Below are 20205 nucleotides of genomic sequence, written 5' to 3' on the forward strand. Positions count from 1 at the left end.
CTTCCTTCCTTCCTTCCTTCCTTCCTTCTTTCTTTCTTTCTTTCTTTCTTTCTTTCTTTCTTTCTTTCTTTCTTTCTTTCTTTCTTTCTTTCTTTCTTTCTTTTTAGACATTAGAATGACTGAATATGCTTTTCATTGACAGTGCCTGGTAGACTCAATTGATCAAACAAACTCTTCCTTCTTTTTAAATGTCTGTATCAAACAACTAAAAGCTTTTTTAAAATCATCAGCACTTATAAATGTCTGCTTATTCTACATCTCACATACCACAGTTTAAAAAAATATGTTAAATTGAAAAAAAGATAGTGTGGGTCTAAATTATAACTAAAATTTAAAAATTATACTTAAATCTTAAACAAGTTGTTTTTTTTGTTTTTTGTTTGTTTGTTTGTTTGTTTTAGTAACAACACATTTACTGTATCAACCAGCCAAGGATATAAACACAAAACATCTCTTAATTTAAGAATAGGAAAATATTAGGCAATTCCTAGAGCACTACTATACCTACAGTCTTTGCCTACAGTAAAAATTAAACCATTCAATCATTTTGGTCGTCATCCCAGTCTTTCTTCCCACTTGGAGGTTTGGGTTCACCAGCTGGTTTTGCCATGATGATCTGATCCACTCTAAGTTCAGTGATGGCAGCATTGGTGGCCAGTTTGATAGCCCAGTATTTTCCCATGTAAGTTTCTAGAATACCAGCCTCCAACATGTCCTTTAGAGCAGGATCTTCAGCCTCAATATCTAATCCAACATTTTTATTTCCTTCTTGATGTACTGCATAAAGTTTAGAGATTACTTCATTGGCCTTAACCCCAGAGTTTTCTGCCAGTGCCCAGGGAATAGCTTCAAATGCCTCAAATGTGTGTTAAGATAAAATTTGTTGGGTGGTATAGCATAATGATGACTTTCAGAACATTTATCTTGCATATTTCTTCCACTTAAGATGCTATAGATTCATTAGATAATTATTCCTTAAAATTCATACAATAACCTTGCTTCTGGTAAAAGTCACACTTTTAGAGACTGAATCAAATTAGATAATGAAACAAATTATTTTTCCTTAAAGTGTTTTAGCTTTCTATTTCTGTGAACACATGTCTGTGTTTTTAAACCAATAGGAAGGAAAAATACAGCTACAGAATAAATTCAACATTAAATCTTATATTTAATAAGAATCTAAGATTTCCCTGTTTATTCCATTTGGGATGAATATATTTTTGTATAGTTTCTTTATTTCTTCATTTCTACTTATTTTGTTACATTTTAGCCTCAGCATATTACAATTTTACAAAACGTGATTTTTTTTCCTTAGCTGAGAAACTGACTGCCTAAGAAGATTAAAAAAATATTTAAAATTTTATAGATTTGGTGGTCTAAATAAGAAGAATCTTTCCTTTGTCTTAAATGTATATAGTAGTTTGTCATTCTGTCTGTTGTGAAACCAAAAACTTGCTGCTAAGCAGAAACAGCTGTTATTTATGTGTTTAATCTTCTTACTACTGTTAGAGACTGTTAATTATTATTAGGTAATTATTTTATTCTATCAAACAATATTCTTTTCTTAGTAAAACTATTCCAATATCCCTGGTTAATTTCCAAGGATATGTCAGAGATTATGTGACCAATTATATTACATAAAATAAAATACTAAAAATCTGATTTATGTTTGGAAAGATTTTGGCATTAAGAGGCATCAGCATTAAAAGTAAATACAAAATAAGCTTGAGTATAAAATTAAACTTCAGCATATAAACTAGCAGACACTAAAAATCATTTCATTGGCTCTAGTTTTGAAACTTCCAAAGTTATCTACTTTTTCACAGCTACCACCCTAGACAAAGCCAACACACCTTGAAAACTTTAGATTTTAGACAAATTGTACCCTTAACACTTAGAATAAAAACCAACGATTCACTATGACTTACAAGAAAATCCTACATGTTTTGTACTCTGTCTACTTCTAATCTCATTGGCTATCACTTTCACGTCCACTACTATATTCAGCACGCATGCCTTCTTTCTGTTCATCAAGCAGTTCACGTTTTCCTTTCTAAGACCTTTGTACTAACGCTTCCCTCTTCTTGGAAAGGTCCTCATCCCTAATCTCCACCAGTCTCTTTTTATTTGTCAAATGTCAGTTCCACAATCACCTTCAGAGGGCATTTCTCTGATACCTCTCATCTAACGTTGCTAATTGTCAAATCACTTATTATCATATAGCACTTTGCTATATCTTAATAGTATTTAACAATCTCTAAAATTACATTATTTGTTAATTTCATTATTTGTTAATTACTTGACCCCTTTCCTCATGAAAAGAGGGATTTTGTCTGTCTTGTTCACTATTATATCCCTAATTGCTAGCACAGTGTTTGGCACATAGTAAATGCTCAGCAAATATTTGTTGACTAAATAAATCATTAAGCATAGCAAATCAATCTAGAATTCACAGTGAGATTCAGGAGAAACTGTACAAATGATTATACACATTTTTTAAAAGCACATAGAAAACATTTTTACTTAAAAAAAGAATGAGATTTCCAGGCACAGGATAGCAGGCTCTCAAAGTGTTAGGAAAATGCATAAGAGAATAAAGAAAAATGTCAACAAGTTGGGAGACAAAGTTTCATGGTTTGTTTACATTTCTGTAATTCTTATGGTAACTTTTCTTTCTGGACTATCTTTTCAAGGATATTTGTATAGGAACATCCTCGGAAGACAGAGGAAATATCTCCTTTTGGAACAATGGCAGATTTGTTTGCTGTTGGGGATAATAAAGATAATGTCTGCTTCCAAGTCAAAAGCTGGGCAAATTTGCTAGAAGTTCCCTTGAGAAGGCTGGAGATTGCTTAACCTCAGAGTTCTTCGACTGTGGCACAAACACACTGTGTATGGAGCATCTGCCTGGGCCTCTGCCTTGCCCCATGGACTTGCAGTAGAAAGAGAACTGATGAGAACATGAAGCTCCTGTTATCTGCAATGACATGAGTAATAAAGTCTATTGTCTCTAACATAGGAGTCTCATGTCTTCTGCCAGCTTATATATAAAACCATAGGGGAACTTGTTAGCTTGCAAGCTGTGTAAATTTTCAGACCCTTCATAGTTCTCAACATAATGATACTATTAGCTGATGTATTGGGAAAAAAAAAGGAACCATATAGTTAACTCAAAAGAAATTACCATTAAAAATGCCACCAATGGGATACTTTTTAAAAACACATCTGTAGATAATACATTTCTCATATACTTAAACAAGTCAAAAGTGACGACTCCCAACTCTTCTATTGTCTGTGGCCAATCTGAGTTAGTCAGGCTCTACTGACCTCTGAATCCATACTGGGTTTATTGCTGAGCTGGCCAAAAATTGAAACAAGCCCTTCTCCCACTCCTCCCACCCCCATTCTCTAGGTAACACCTCTTTTTAGAATACTACAACTTGCTTTTAAAAATCTAACAGAGAATTGTTATGAGAGCTAAATGTGTCAAATTTTATAAAACATTGAGAATCATGTCGAGAGTATTGCACATACTGTCTATGATTTGTTATATTAAAAAAAAAAAAAAACAGAATTACTTCCTTAAAAAGGAAACACTGAATTTGAAAAGAGAATTAAAATTTAATTATTAGGTTTTCTGGAGAAGATACTGAAATTCTTGTATTCACTCAACAAACACTAAGAATCTACAAAGTATGTATTAAAAGTCATACCATGCTTTTGCTAGAAATATGAAAATGACCTAATCCTGAAATCAGTCGTTCTTTCACACAACAAGTAGTTATTTAATAGCCACTCTGGGCCAGGCACTATTCTAGATACTAGTCATTCTGTAGTGTGCAAAGCAGACACAAGTTTCTGCCCTCTAGTGGCTTAGATTCTAGTGAAGTGATTGCATATAGGGCAGAAGGAGGAATGATAGGGATTCCAGATAATGAATAAATCCATGTAAAACTTACAGATTGTGAGAGGAGACTAAATGACAGGAAACACAGGGAGGATAAGAGCAACTTTATATTGACTGACCAGGGAAGCATCACTGAGGTTCACCATCTGATAAAGGAAACAGATTTTCTAATGAGTGAGTATGCTGCATTGGCCAAGGTGCAGGATGACATCCCAGTTCTCTTGTATTAGTTTCCTGGGGCTGCCATAATAAAATACCATGACAGGGTGGCTTAAATAACAGAAATTTCTTTTCTCAACAGGTTTTAAGGCTAGAAATCCGAGATTAAGGTGTCATCAGGGTTAGTTTCTTGTGAGGTCTCTCTCCTTGGCTTGCACATGGCCTGCTTTCTCTCTGTGTCCTCACATGGTCTTCCCTTTGTGCTCATGCATCCCTGGTGTCTCTCTGTGTGTCCAAGTTTCCTCTTCTTCTAAGGAAACCAGTTATATTGGATTAAGTCCCACCCTGGCTTTATCTTCTTGTAACACTGTCCTCTGATACATAGTGATTTATGATATGTTAAATTCACAAATGGTACCTGGTTTTCAAAATTATTTATTGTGAATCCCTGAAGTTGCAACTGCTCCGGGAGGGATGTGCCTTGACACATGTGCCTAGTGAGGCTTCCTGGCAGGCTTAATATAGGCAATAACTAAGGAAAGGAGGGGTAGGTCCCTCAGTCCCTGCCCACTTGAGCTTTGTCTCTTGCAACAAAGCACAACCTGTGCATGTAGGACCTGGCAGATGGCCTGAGATATTGCAAGATCTTCCCATGCAACTGTTGTTCGTCTGTGTGTGCTTATGCTGCATCCTTTGAGTCCTTCAAATCTAAGTAAAATCACTGAAGGGAATATTGTAAACCTTTTTTGTTTTTGTTTTTGTTTTTTCTTTCAGATTCCAATCTTAAAACCAGTTGATATTAAATTAGAGACTAGGTAGAATGCAAAGGGAAAGAACAAGTAGTCATAAAGAGTTTCAACAAACATATTGAACAAATGACAAAATATAAACATAGTTAATTATTGGTGGTGAATACATACTTCTCTATGCTTTCTGTAACTGTTTAAGCTTTTCAAAAAAATTTTTTAAAGAGAAAAATTTTTCTCACCTGCAATCCCTTACTTTATTTGATACTTTATAGTGTGTCCTTCATTCATATATTTATTACTTCATAACCTCTCTATGATATAGATGGGTTAAAGTAAGTCTCTTCATTCTAATTTCATCAATGAAGGCTCAAAGAGATGAAGCACTTCACTTCAGATTTTTCTTATAATTATTAAAAGGTGAAATGGAAGTTCAGTTCTAGCATTTCTGATCCCAGTGCAAGTGCCTTCCTAGCTCTCCTGTAGTGCCTCTGGCAGCATTATGAAAACTTCTAGTGAACATATCTAGAACTGGAAAAAGACATTTTAAGAAATTTCAAGGTGCCCGTTCTTTTCTCCCTACTCTATATTTTGTTTTGTAAAGAAAATCTGAGGGACTTTTGCTTTTGAATTTAGGTGGTGGCACGTGATGCAGTAGATGAGAGCCCTGCCTGGCTTTGAACTTCAACACTGCCACATTCTGGCTTTGTGGGCCTTAGCAACCACTTATTTACTCTCTGCTTCAGTTTCTTTGTTGGTAACATGGGGAAAATTATAATACCTAGGCACAAGGTTGTTAAGAATGAACCGGATAATCCATAAAGCACTTAAGATAGATCCTATTAGAACTATTACAATGTGGGGTAATGGAAGAAAGTTTTGATGTATAGGGTAGAAGAAGACAGATAAAAGTAATCACTAGCCCCTTCCTCTACCTACCAAAAAAAAAAAAGTCATTAACTATATTCGCCAGTTGATTTTTTTAAATGTCATAAGTGTATTCTGTTGTATAAATCATAGAATGAACCTTAAGGACACAAAAACATATAAGATGTCCATTTACCTCTATGCATAAATGTGGTGCCTGAAAAGCTAACTCTAGCCATTGAAAGCAAAACAAGTTTGAAATCTTTTTAATGCTTTAGAAAACATTCTGTAAAAAGAAATAAATATGAATAGCCGGTAGTAAATCTCCTCTAAAATCCCTTTATTAGACTTAGCATTAGAAATCCAAATTTGAAAAAAAAAAAAATCAATGTTATACTTTCAAAGATAGAATCAATATTTCTTTTTTAAAAAAAGAGGCTGTGCACATTGTTTTAGTGCTATTGTAGAAACAGTGTCACTTTTATCTCACTCTGATCTTCAAATGCAGGTGACCTTGTTTGGTTTCAATAGAAAAATCTCTCATGAATTTACATTGCCATGTTAGCTGTGTAGTGTTGATTGCAAAGATATAAAACCAAATAATGCCATAAAACAGCCCTTCAGGCACATTACCTTTTTAAACTATTTGCATAAAGATGGACTGTACATTGCTATGTGCATGTAGTTAGATTCCCAAATTCAAAGGAAAAAATAAAGTCCTAGTTGGGTTTTCCAGGGCTCAAAATCATAATCTATATAATAATCTATATAATCTATATAATAATCGCAAAGAGCAACTTTAAAGAAGGAAGCAAAAAGAAAGCATATCACACTTGTTGAACATTAGCATTTTGTTTGATTGTTGTATATTGTATGAAACACTAAAACAAATACTTGTCGCCTAAAATATTCTTTTTCTGTAAGAAATATGAAAATGTTACTGATACACTGGGATTGGTAAAAGAAGAAAAAGTAAAATTACTGTAATTTCTCAACTAATTCTTAAAGTAGATATTAAAAATAAAAATGAAGTTAAGCAATAAAATAATAAGGTATAAAATACTTGTTCATTAATCCATTAAGAAAATTAAAATATTCCTATTCATGTGAACGAGTGTTCTTTTGATATCTAAATGTCTTTTTTTGTATGTGTGCCACATAAGTTCATATAATTTGTGGTTGTGAATCATTGTCAAGTTAGTGTTTTAATTATATTTATACAATTAGAGTTCAATGTATAATTCTAGTTAAAATTTTAGGGGGGCTGAAATAAAAATGTCCCTAGATAATTGACATATGTTTCACCATTGGAATTAAACAATGACCATGCAAATAATTCTGATTTTTTTCTTCCAAACTATTTTGAAATAAGGGCTGTTTTACTTCACACTCCTAGAGAATATACTAGGTTGATTTTCTTTTATTCTGTATCAATCACAAAGAAAAAATATTAGAGATTTGCCTCTTCTTTTAAATTGTTATATGATCACAGACTATTAAATTTGCCTCTCAAGATGGTCGAGTTTTCTTTTTAAATAAGAAATTTGGTCTTAGGTGTTCAATCTTTGATGTTCAATAGCATTGAAAATCCCTCATAAGTGTCTTGAAGATGGGTCACTCAAGATGAGAAGCTGAGTTTGTGGCACTTCATAGCCGGGCCTGTTTGAACCAGAGTAGTTATACTTGTTCTTTAAAACATGTTTTTTTAATAAGAATAAGTTATCCAACAGTAAAAATGTCTATTACTTTCTCCATAGTTGCTAAGATCTCTTCAGAGATCTTAGAATTCATAAATTTTTGTAAATTTTCTGTAGTTGATGAATTTGCAAGTGAAATACTACTAGTAGTAAAAAAAGCTAATAAATATAGCACTTTCTGAGCACAAGAAACTCTTCCAAGGGCTATAAAGTTAAGTCATTAGATTTCATCGCAATCTTTTCAAAAAATAGTTATATTAATATATCTTAAGGTAATATATCTGAAATCTCCCATTCATATTCATTAATATTTTATACAAATAATATTCTTATACAAAGATCATACAAATCTGTTAGAAAATCACCAAGACCCTTCAAAAAATTACAAGCTCATAGAATTTATTAATATTTAGATTTAAATTAAAAAAAAAATGTAGGCACCAAATTAGCAAATAAAAATATTTGATAGTGCTCCATTCCAATGAGAGGTGATGAAAAGGAGATTTTCCAGTTTCTGAAGAGAGCAGAAAATGATGTTTATGGAAAGCAATTTTACGATATGCATTAACAGCTACAAACATGTAATACATTGTAATATTTCCAGGATTTTTTCCAAAGGAGATAATCATATTTAAAATTATTTAAATACATGGTTGCTTACTATAGAGTTAAATGTAATTCCAAACTAATTTGAAAAAAAGTCTAAAAAATCTAAGAAAATTGAAGGGTAAAACATGGAGCATTGATTTTATGAAACATTATGTTACAATTATGTTTACTTATAAATTTTTAGCTTTTTTGGAACAAATAAAATTGAAGAGACATTTTATATATAGTAAGAAAATCTCAACTGCATGTATGTGTACATTTATACACATATGTATGGACCAAAAAAAAAGTGACTCCAAATATACTATAAACCACCTGTCACCTGAGAGCCCACTGGAGATAGATTAAATTTGGATTTAACTCCAATGTCATGGGCTACACCAGTCCAGATTACTCCCTCCACATTGCTTCTTTCAAATTCTGTGTAATTTCTTCTTTCATCCTGTTTTCTTGTGTACTCCTATTCCAAATTTGGACACAGTTTCTCCTGCATCAAACTAAATCTGAAGCTCAACTCTTTCATCATCCCCTTACTCCTAACAAATTTACTTACCTATAACATTTTATGAGTATTAACTTTACTAAATTTTGAAGGAACCAAGGGTGAGGTTATCTCATACAATGCAAGAATTTTTCCTCTTCTACATCCTTACTTCTTCCCAAACCTCCCCTATGGAATAACCAGCAAATATTTTCCCTTTCTCACATGTGATCGTTCTGCTGGTTTGAGATCCATGAAGGTTTCTACTTGACCTTACTTGAGTTTGTTAAGAAATTTCTTTTGAACAAATATTATAGCATCCTTGACACGATTCCTGAAGAATACACATATTTTCACTTCAGTTTGTTATTATTAATAATATTGTCCTTTAAATGGTAAATACAGTTTATAGGATTAGAGAATTAAGATTGTTCACCCTATTGAAAACTATTTCTGATGCAGATGACGTAAGCTGTCTCCCCTATTCTTTTGTATATGTGTCAGCTAAGAATGGCTCTTCCAGCATGAACTGCTCTTGCTCTCTGGATGTGTAGGAGAGTGGTTTCTTACCTGATATCCATCAACCCTGCAGTTCAAATCACAGAGTTGTCATTCCTACACCCCAGACCCAGTCTCCTTCTCTCTCTCTTTTCAAAATCAAGCTCCAGTATTGAATGATAGTATTCATGTAGCTAGGAGGATAAATTTAAACTGACAGGAAAAAAGATAAAACAAGCTTCATCCTCCTCCTTTCATTTGTCTCCCCCATAGCAATATTCCAATTCCTTCGGCACCCTGTTATAATCAACTTGCAGTGGAGGCTGATGCTCCCTGTCCTCCCTGCATTGCCTTCTCTCCACTCTTTTTCTCTCTCTCTTCCTACAATAGCACAAAAGCTACTTAAAATGTTACAATGTGTACATGTGTATGTGCATACGTACACACACACACATCCTTGCACACAAACAATGGCATATATCATTCTAAATGCTTGGAGCAGCCTAGCCATTCAGTTCTTTATTGTAGCGCCTTAGCCCATGTAACTGGGGAAGAGGTAGGTGGTTTTCTATACAAAGAGCTCTTGCATCAAGATGTGAACATATGATACATAACCGAAATAAATTATTTTAATTGACACATTTATTCTTGGATTAATACTTTACTCTTAATGTCTTACTATTTATGTCCACTTGGACCAAGTAATGGAGCCTTGACCATAGCACACCCAGGATCTCCCTTCCTTGTTTTCTGAACTCAACTTAATACCTAACCTCATCATTTTCTCTTATATTTCACAATTTGAGAAGTATTTTTAGAACATACATGGACCAAGTAATGAACTATGTGAAATGGTTTCTTTTAATTAGAGCCTTCTTGTCCTGCCTAAAATGTAAAAGATTAAATAGCAGAAGAGGGCTGGAGATCTCTGGGCCAGGGACTCCTGCCCTGCACACCACCTCGCCTTCAGAGCTCCGGCTTCCTCACTTCCTCTTTAGGCTGAAATAGGGAAGAGAATATGGCTAGAAAAAGGGGTCTGGATGTCTTATTTAAATAGAAAGGTAGTTAGGATGTCCCTTTAGTTTTCTGAAAATCCATAAGGAGAAAGTAAGATCTAAATTTTATGTTGAGGAGGAAAGCGTTCAGATAACAAGAACTGAACTAATCTCACAAGAGTCAGATTCAATCAAACTACCCCGCAAACTCCCCCACCCCACTACTGAAACTTATCCTTTCCTCCCATTCTATTCTCAGTAACAGTGGAAAGAGACGTAAGGAAGAAAGGAAGCGGCAATATCCCTATAGTGGTATACTATGTCAGTTCTTATATGTACAGCTTTTGTTTCCTTTTCTTACATGCCCAGATTCTTGTTAAGAATACCTACTCCAGGCTCCTTTGAAAAGTACAGCTATCTAGTACTCCCCATCTAGAACCTGGTTTCTCCCTTCATTACAGCATTTGTATACTTCACGGTGGTCCCCATTCCACTGTGTAACATGTAATGGGGAAGAAAACACCCAATTTCAAATGGAACGTGTATATAGAGTTTGTTAAGTTAAAGTTTTGAAGTAAAACCATCCTAAACATGATGCTCAGGACTTGAAATGCTTTTTTCACATTCTCTGAGAACAATCTATCTTAGAAGAAGGTCTGTCAAGGATAAAAAAGGGAACATAACAATTATGAAAGATGTTTATTTATCTGAGTTTGAAATTATAGATTTGCAAATAAACACAGACATAATGACACTGGATTATATAAATTTGAAGGTGACTAGTATAAACTAAATGCTTCATAGTGCAGATTTTCTGGCAATTTTATCACAATGCATGATAGTGTTTAGACTGGGAATCTCTGTTTAGAGCAATTCTGTCAATACACACCAGAACACGTCTAATAGTTTACTTTCCACAATTGCAACAAACTTCTTCTTATTTGACTTTACAAATGTGTATGATATCAATTTCCAGTGTCTCTGAGGATTTATTTATCCAGAAAGGAAACACTTTGATTCATAAAGCCAATTCATAGTGTAATTAGTACTTGGCAGGACACTTGGTCAAATTGCCAGCACCATAGCAAATAAGATCAATAATTTGAACTACTGAGAAATGTGAGGTTAGAAATTTCTTAACCCACCAATTATTTACTAGTTGTTTATTTCAATTTTATTAATAAAAAATTTAATGAGCATCAGAATGGTTATTTTCTTGAATATTCTGGCATCTATCGGTGCCAACATTATAGTGTAGAATTCATGAATTCGATCTAAAAATTAGACGTCTAACTCCTGATCATTTATGCTTTCTCAAAACTGAGAACTGGAATAAGCAGGTGGAATTGGTGCAAGTAACATGTATGAGTCTTTAAATAACCATAAACTCATTCATACATGACTTGATTTTTCATTGAAGAACTGTGATTCAAAAGAAGTCCATGAATATCTAAGACTTGGTTATTTCCCTTAAGAAGTGCATAGCTAATTTAGGGAGACAAATTCAATATAAAGCTAGTTATAACACTACATGATGAGTTAAATAACAAAAAATGTAACCATCGTGATATTGCGAGAGCATCTAGAATCCTAGAATGGTCAGAAAGGCAGACATGAATCTTGAAGGATTGATAGCAATAAGGAAATGGGAAAGGGGTACATTTTGAAAAGAAAAGAAAGCATAATAAAAGGGAAAAAAAGATAATCTATTTCATCAGATACCACTTAAAAACCATTGCAAAGTGGGCACTTTCCAAAAATAGAGGCTTAGCAAGGTGCCAAGTCCTCTGTGATCTATATCCACCCACCAAATGTGTTTTTGTCTTGCGATTATTAAATAACTGTTGACTCTATGTCTACTTTATGTGAATGACTCTATATAGATATCTATACAGTATACTGTGGAAAAGAGAACATTAAACTGAGGACAATGAAACCTGAATTTTAGCACAGATTTTATAACTCAAGGCATATATCTGCATATACTCTGATATAATAATAATGCCACGGTTAATGCATAGCGGAAAACTCATGGAAGTATATTTGTTAGCACCTAATGGTGGATCCTGCACCTATGTGTTTTCCTATTCTTCTATATTTAAACTACTAAGTGGGGAATTTAATTATCAGTATTAAAGTAACATTGTAAACATAAGTAGAAAATTTGAACACAAAAATTTTCGACCCTCTTCAAAAACGTCATTATATAAGTGGTATACTTTTTGAGAATAATATTGCAAAGTTTGTATTTTAAAGATAACTCACTATTATGATTATATTTTTAAATTATCTCACTTATGAGAAGTGATTTTCTCATGAAATCCCATCTCCATGTGACAGTATAACACACCTACTTTGTATTATCAGGGAAATGTTTATTCACACTTGCTCAAACAGATTAGCATTTGCACACAAATAAATTCATTTGATTGCAACCAATTTGAATGTCAATGTAAATAGAGGATGGTGAAGGCATACAGAACCAAGGTAGAAATTAAGTTTTAAAAGTTAGCAAAATCTAAATAAAAAGATTTTCTTTCTTTTTTTCTTTTTTAAGGCACTGAATTGGAATCATCGAAACTCTTACTTTATAGTTCAATCATATTCATTGCTCCAGATTGCACAAAGGAAAATTCTCTTGACCTCAGTGTGACCTGTGGGTTCACCATTTCTGAAAGGTTTCTAAGTAACTAAGTGTGGTATCCAACAATGTCAGAGCAGAAGCAACAAGTTTATGCTATGTGCATAGGAAGAAATCTATTTTTTAAATTTTTAAAATTTGATTTATTTTATTGGGGTGAAGTTGGTTAATGAAATTACATAGGTTTCAAATGTACAATTCTATAATACATCATATGTATATTGCTTTGTGTGTTCACCACCCAAAGTCAAATCTCCTCCTGTCACTATATATTGGGCCCTCTTTATCCTTTTCTACCTCCCTCTCACCCTCTTTCCTTCTGATAACCACCATACTGTTGTCTGAGTTTTTATTTATTTGTTTGTCTTCTTGCTTTCTCTTTGATATTCCTCATCTGAGTGAAATCATATGGTTCTTGACTTTTTTCATTTGACTTACTTCGATTAGCATGATAATCTCAAGATCCATCCATATTGTCTCAAATGGCAGTATTTCATCTTTTCTTATGGCTGAGTAGTATTCTATTGTATATATGTACCACATATTCTTTATTCAAACATCTAGCAAAGAACATTTGGGTTGTTTCCATGTCTTGGCCACCATGAATAATGTTGCAATGAGCATCAGGGTGCATATATTTTTACAAATAAATGTTTTCAAATTTTTCCGATAGATATCCAGAAGAGAATTGCTGGGTCATATGGTAACTCTAATCTTAATGGAATAAATTTATTTTTTTATCGTGATGTGCAAAGGACACATGAGATATTAAAAATCTATCTCCAAATGGGATGTCCAAAATCTACTTTAAAATGGGGTGATAGAACGTGGCTTTGTAAGGCTGGGCTCTACGAAGTCTTAGAGGAGGAATGCAAGATCTAAGCCTCTCTCTACTTTTATTTGTGATCGCTTTCTGAACCAGAGACTTTTTATGTCTCTTGTTGATGACATAGAACTAAAAATGTTGAAATGAGGAATTCATTCTTTCATGATGCTAGATTCTGCTTCAAGTAGCAAATCACCAGAAGTTTTTAGTAAAACCATAAAAAAAAAGAGAGAAATTCTTTATTAGACAGGAGGCAGAAAGTATAATACAATTTTTTCTTTTTTTTATTACTAACAAAGGTATAAATTAAGTTCAAGATATTACAGAAATTTGCTTTATCTTCATTTGTTAATTTGATTTGATACTCAATATATGGGATCACAATTCTTTTTTTTTTTTTTAATCATTGCTACTGTGCCATATTTTCTAGGGTTTTCTTGCTCTTAAAAAAATGACTTTGTCTAGCAACTAGGAATGTCAAAGTAGATTTCCCTCAGTTTTAAGTAAAGGCACTGAGTTTGTTCTTTTCTGTTTGTTTCTGTACTTTGCAAGGAAATCTAGCAGTGTTAAAAATAAGAAAACCTATCAAATTTTCAATTCACAGAACTCATAGAAGAAGGGTTAGAGGTACTTAAAAAATAGGAGCACTAACTTCAAAAATTATCAAAATTCCTGAATTGTATTTGCTGTACACAACGGAGTTGAATGGCTCTTCCTGAACAATAGGTTATCTAAGTGTTCTATTCCCCATTTGTAGTGCTATCAAGAAAATATAAGTGTGTTTTGTTTTCTATTGATTTGTTCCTCTTATCAAGTAAAGATTTATGTCTTCTTTTCTAAACAGCCTTGGAATACAAACTGCTTCTTTGGTTTCAGACATTCAATAGAACCTTATATAAACCAAATGCTTTGGTTTCTTCAACCTCATCACTAATGTCAGTGCATTTTAATGTCTTCTTTTTGTTATCCGTTAAAGAAATTAAACAAATTAGCATATGTCCATAGTCAAAGAATTTTAAAAAATTAATCCAAACCTTAAGAAACCAAAAAGGACCACAGCAGCTCTTGATTTATAAATTGCATCAATATCATGTTCTAAGAGTTAGTGAATTGAGTGAAAGATTGACTATCTTTGTATTTTAAAAGTTTTTTTATAATGTTAATTTTCTATGAAAACCTGAAAAGAGTGAAAAAAATGTCTTTATAATTCAGTTTTACCAGAGTGCATTAGGAAAACTCAATGATGTTTCAATTAGGGACGTCAACCACGTCTTCCTCCCCTGTTATATATTCATCTATGGAGGAAGTATATTCTCTTCCTATACATAACTTTAACAATAAAAACATTTGTAGTAGAAACAAGAATGTCAAGGATCCAGCTGCAGCAGGCAGTCAAAGAAGTGAAGGTTTTACTGAATTCCCAGTCAAAACATATATATATATATGTGTGTGTATTAGGGTCCTCCAGAGAACCAACAGGATGTGTGTGTGTGTGTGTGTGTGTGTGTTTATAAAGAGACAAGCAATTTGCTCAGGTGATTTTGAAGGCTGGCAAGTCTCAAAATCTCTAGGGTGAGTAGGTAAACTGTAAACACAGGAGTCAATGGTTAAGTTCCAGTCTGAGTCCAAAAATCTGAGAAATGAAAGAGTGATGGTGTAATTCCAGTATGAAGTTCCATCGGGCTCATGATCCAGGAAGGTCCTGTGTTTCAGTTTTAGTGCAAAGGCAGAAAAAAAAGAGCCAGTGTCCCATTTTGAAGGCCATTAGATAGAAAGAATTCTCTCTTACGCAGTGGATGGTCTGCCTCTTTGTTCTATTCAGGCCTTCAACTGATTGAACAAGGCCCACTCATATTGGGAAGGGCAATCTACTTTACTCAATCTCTTGATTTAAATGTTAATCTCATCCAAAAATACCCTCACAGAAGCATTCAGAATTACATTCAGCCAAATAGTTGGATACCAAATGGCCCAGTCAAGTTGGGACATTAAATTAACCATCACAATATGCTAAACATAAATAAATTAGAAATAGAAGAGTTAGGTGCACCATTGTTCTCTTTTTAAAGATATCTCTGTTCTTAGAGTTGTGTTATTATACCTTTATTCATGAACACTTATCACAGTAAAGTCCTGAGGGTAGGGATGGAAGGATGTAGGAGAAGAAAATGAAAGTAACAGGATTTGCACAACGTTGGCCACTACATCTTAGTTCTTCCAGAACTACGATTTCTTGGGCTGATATTACTTCTTGGTGAACTATACAAATTGAGAAGACGTTGGAGGCAGATTTTTTATTGTATTTTTTCACGTGATTCTGGTAATGAAAGTATAGTGCAAGCAAACATTTAAACTGAAATCATCAGATAGTAAATACCTCTGTTTTAATCTACTACACTAGAGGTAACTATTACTCATTTACAAAGCTGTTTTTAACTTGAAATATGAGATTTGAGAGGCTCACAAAAGAAACATGGCCTTTGAAAGAGAAACTGAGGCACTGGTAATGAACTCATCACTTCCATTAATATTTTATATCAGCAAAAAGTTCCTAAAGGAAGTATCAAGATGTGGTTCTACACTCCCATAGTATCTGATTTGTGTGAATCATGAAGTTCATTTTCTAAATTCTTGAATACTCAAAGAACAAAAAAGAAGCTGCATTCAGAGAGGCAGAAGAGCCTAGAGCAGAGGTTGGCAAGTTGTGTTGCTACTCACAAAATTTTGAGACTTGAAAGCATATATTATTTTCTGAAGAATTTTACTCTTTCTTAGAAAAGCGGGGACAGAACAAGATAATAGCATCTGCTTCATAACCAAAAAACTTGTTTGCCATCTAGAGGCCAAACTGGGCTTCACTGGATTGTTTATTCTCTATTGTTGCCTTGGTGAAATAGAGCTCAAAAGACTGAAATTTAGGCTGATTATCATATCACCTCATGGTTTAGTGTGAAAATTATATAAGATGCACCAAAGGAAAAAAAAAAAAAAGTTCAGCATAGCACAGTGACTAACACAAGGCAAATAAGCAACAAATATTTGCTTTAAAAATATCAGATTATGTAATATATTCAGATATATTTAAACTTAACATGGATTCATAGTCTTCATTTCTAGCTACAAACCCCCCTGTATCATTCAGCACCTCCATCATTTTGCCATACAATTATTTCGATTTCACTCTCCACTAGGAAACTGTAAGCTTCTTGGTAGTATCAGTTCTTGATCTATAAAACTCATCTGGTTTTTTAAACAGTGTTGCAATGGAGTCAGCATTCAAGAAATCTCTTTTGAATTGAATTGAATTGAATAAACAGTAGAATTCATGAAAAAGAACCTAACAAATACATAGTTGAGTAGATATTTTCAAAGATCCCCAAATCCTATTCTATGAAAAAAATAAATAAGGTTACTTTTTTAAAAGCTCATGTTATAAAAATGATAGGTGCTATGTCTCTGATAATTTGACATAGCATTTTATCCTATGGAAATCATGTAGTTAACACAGAACTTAACCGTTGCAATTGTGTAATTTGTCTCAGTGTTTATGTAATCATTGGTACAGTTGGCTTTGCACAACTTAGAGAAGCACGATTTTTGTCATAGTTGACTAACAAGAAAAGACGACATTTGGAAAAGAAAGTTTTTACTAAGGAAAATAAGATACCCCAGAGAGTGTGGAGGCTGCACTTTTTTATTTCAGGTTAATGTGACCCATTAATATATTTCAGAATTTCTGGTGCATTTAAAACTGGTTTATTAAATTCTCCTGCAAAGATAAAAAAATCTTCAAAAAGTGTCATAATCCATTTTAAAAGAAGTTCTGAAAATTAAAGCAAGGGAGCCCCCTTGTGGACTGAATCTAATGCCATGTATAATAAACTATCAGTTAAAATCAATGATATCACTAGTGTATAGCAGATAAATTCAATAGAGGTTGAAATAAAAATAATTTATTTTCAGGTGAGATCCATCAGAAATGGATTACAAATGATTCCGTCATATATATTTATATGTACCAACTCAATATGACGGAGAATAATTCCTAAAGTCAGCGCCACTTGGATGAATTATGGACTTGGCAAAAACAAATTGTGCTATCCCTAAGTGGTTTCTCCAACAAAGCTGCCCAAAGGATTATTTATTCTGGAATCAATGGCTCATTCAAAACTCAAAAATGTAATTGGCATTAGAAATCAAATACGTTTCTCTACAAGACAGAGAATTTAAACAAAGGTAGGTTAATTTATTGGTGAAACCAGTTTATCTAACGAATAGAAATCTGTTATTTAAAAATGTACCTGTTAATACTACTTAGAAAGCTACATAAAAGATACATAAAAAATATATTTTATTAGTGAAATTCTTCGTCTTGAAAGTTCAGAATGAAGTAAAAGAAAAGTATAACTAGATTTATGAGCAGTGACATAGAAACAAATGCACTTCCTTTAGGCTAAGTTCCTCTATATTTCCTATCAATAGCAGATCTTAAAGCACATTTTTTTAAAGTCTAGTTTTATTTTTCTCCATATATCCTCATTTCCCCCATGGTGTTATATTTGGACCAAAGAATACAAATCAGTAAAAGTAAATAGTTAGAAAAATAAGAGTTGTAGTTAATTTTCCAAATGTTTAGTACCATAAACAATCATTATGAACACTTTATAAAAAGAGGCCTGCATGCTCTAGTAATAGTTTATAAATGTAATGAATTCTTATTGCACTGGAAAATTGCCCACATGTTAGTGAGTAGGGATGAACTTGATTTATTCCATTTGAATACAACTCCTGATCTCTATTAGGAACCTCCTCTGGTGTTTCATTCTCTCATCAAGCCCTGATATTTGTCTGTGTTTTGTTGAGGTATAAAAACATACTATCTGGAACCACACAGATGTCTGCACTCCCTTCTGCACAAAATATACTCATAATTTCTTTTGCGTAGATTGCTTTTTTAAAAAAAGTTAAGTACACATTTCCGTGAAGGGAAGGATATAACGTAATAGTGACAGAGTGACAACTAAACTGTTCTACATATGAAATTAATCTAAATTCAGGAGTTCAAAGATAGTCTGTGGAGCTGAGATCTATGAGAGAAACAGAGGGGTTGAGAATATGTGGAATCTGCAGCAGATAGAGGGAAATGCCATTCGATATGAAATTTCTAGTTGTCAGGGTGAGTGGTCAAATACTTTCAGGCACAACAATGTCTAATTTTGAATTTAGGTTTTTTGGTGTTTGTTTCTTGTTTTGTTCTGTTTCGTTTTGTTTTGTTTTTACTGTATGATGTGCCACTCATCCTATCACCAAGAAAAAAAGCCTCTGCAAAAGTTTGCAAACCAAAAATGTCTTCTATGAGTGGTGTATTAAAGAAAGCATAGACACCGAGCTATAATACATGGCTACTGAAGTTTGGGGTAGAGAGAGATTCAGCCATGGGAAGTGCAGTGTGACAAACCAAGCATTCACCAGCAGCAGAAAAAAAAGTTTAAAAATAACCACCGGAACATAAGAATTCAAAGAAATTATGGGTACTATAGAGACTTTCTATAGAAGATAGTTTATTGGCAAAGATAATCTCAGGTGACAGCTTAATTCTGTTAATTATTGCAATTTCTCTATTTTAGGTAATTACCATAGACATAATTGTACTACCTATACCTCTAGTTCCCTACAAAACAAGCATTATTTTAGCCTCCTTCTTAAAACGCTCCAGTGGCTTAAAACCACTCCTGTTACAAAGCCTCTGCAAGCCCTTCGACCTCCCTCACATTCCACTCCACAACTTCATCTTTGTGCTCTAGCCACATTGACCTCTCAGCTCCTCTAATGTGAAAATTCCATTAAGCCTCAGACCCATGGCCTATGCTAGTCCTGGAATGTTATCTATTGCCCTTTGTTACTTTATGCATGTAAGACTTGTCTTGATATCTTGCTTTTCTCCCCAACTGACAGCAAACTTACTAAGAGCAAGGCATGTGTTCCATCACTGGGCAACTTTTCAGTAGTATATATTCGCTTTTTCCATACCCCTCTGGTCCATTACTGGATAAATCCACTTCATGTACATCTTCTCTTATTTTAACAACATTAACAGAAGAAGAAACAGTCTTTTGGAAGACTACTACTTAGTATCTTTCTCTGATACTGCATGCTTCTACTGCTGTCTGTGAAAAGAAATCCAGGTGTCTTCACCTTATCATGTTAGATTATCCCCCTCCCTTGTCCATCTACCATCAGGGAACCTTGTTCAGAGCCTCACTTCATGAAGCCAAGTAATCACTAATCTAGCTTGAATTGATAAGACTACCTTCCTTCAATATCCAAGACCATTTCCATCATACCTTATGTCAACTCGCATTTAACATCGAGAAGCCCAAAAGTCTCAGAGCATCTGTCTATTTACCACCTTACTCTTCTGTGTATCCTCTAACCTGAGCTCTATAAAACATTTTCACTGCACTCTGAAACTCCTGTGGAATGACCAAGAAATCTCTATGTTCCTCAAATTCGTATAGCTTTCCTATCACCTTTACCATAACGAAAACCTGACTTCCATGAAAGTATTGTTTCCCTGAAGCCCTCTCAAATGGAATTTTGTTTGTACTCATCCCCAAAATTGAGTTATAGAATCTCCCTATTACAAGACTTCAAAGATATGTTTAATAATTATTACAATGAAAAGGAGGATATTGAGTAATCATTTCCTTCATGTATCTTGGCTATTTCTAGCATCTCTAGGTTTGTTTGTTTGTTTGTTTGTTTCCCCTAAACTAAAT

At 33.6% G+C, this 20205-nt stretch overlaps 1 non-coding gene across 1 annotated transcript; it reads right to left on the reverse strand.

Moving 5' to 3' along the window:
* Positions 1 to 519: 519 nt before the first annotated feature.
* On the reverse strand, positions 520 to 19965 carry LOC102894072. Its single transcript, XR_003046891.1, has 2 exons — positions 19861 to 19965; positions 520 to 856 (listed from the first exon to the last, which is right to left on the reverse strand). It is a non-coding gene; the product is annotated as a T-complex protein 1 subunit theta (transcript).
* Positions 19966 to 20205: the final 240 nt, after the last annotated feature.

The sequence above is a fragment of the Pteropus alecto genome, unplaced genomic scaffold (genome assembly GCF_000325575.1).
Source record: "Pteropus alecto unplaced genomic scaffold, ASM32557v1 scaffold72, whole genome shotgun sequence".
NCBI lineage: Eukaryota > Metazoa > Chordata > Mammalia > Chiroptera > Pteropodidae > Pteropus > Pteropus alecto.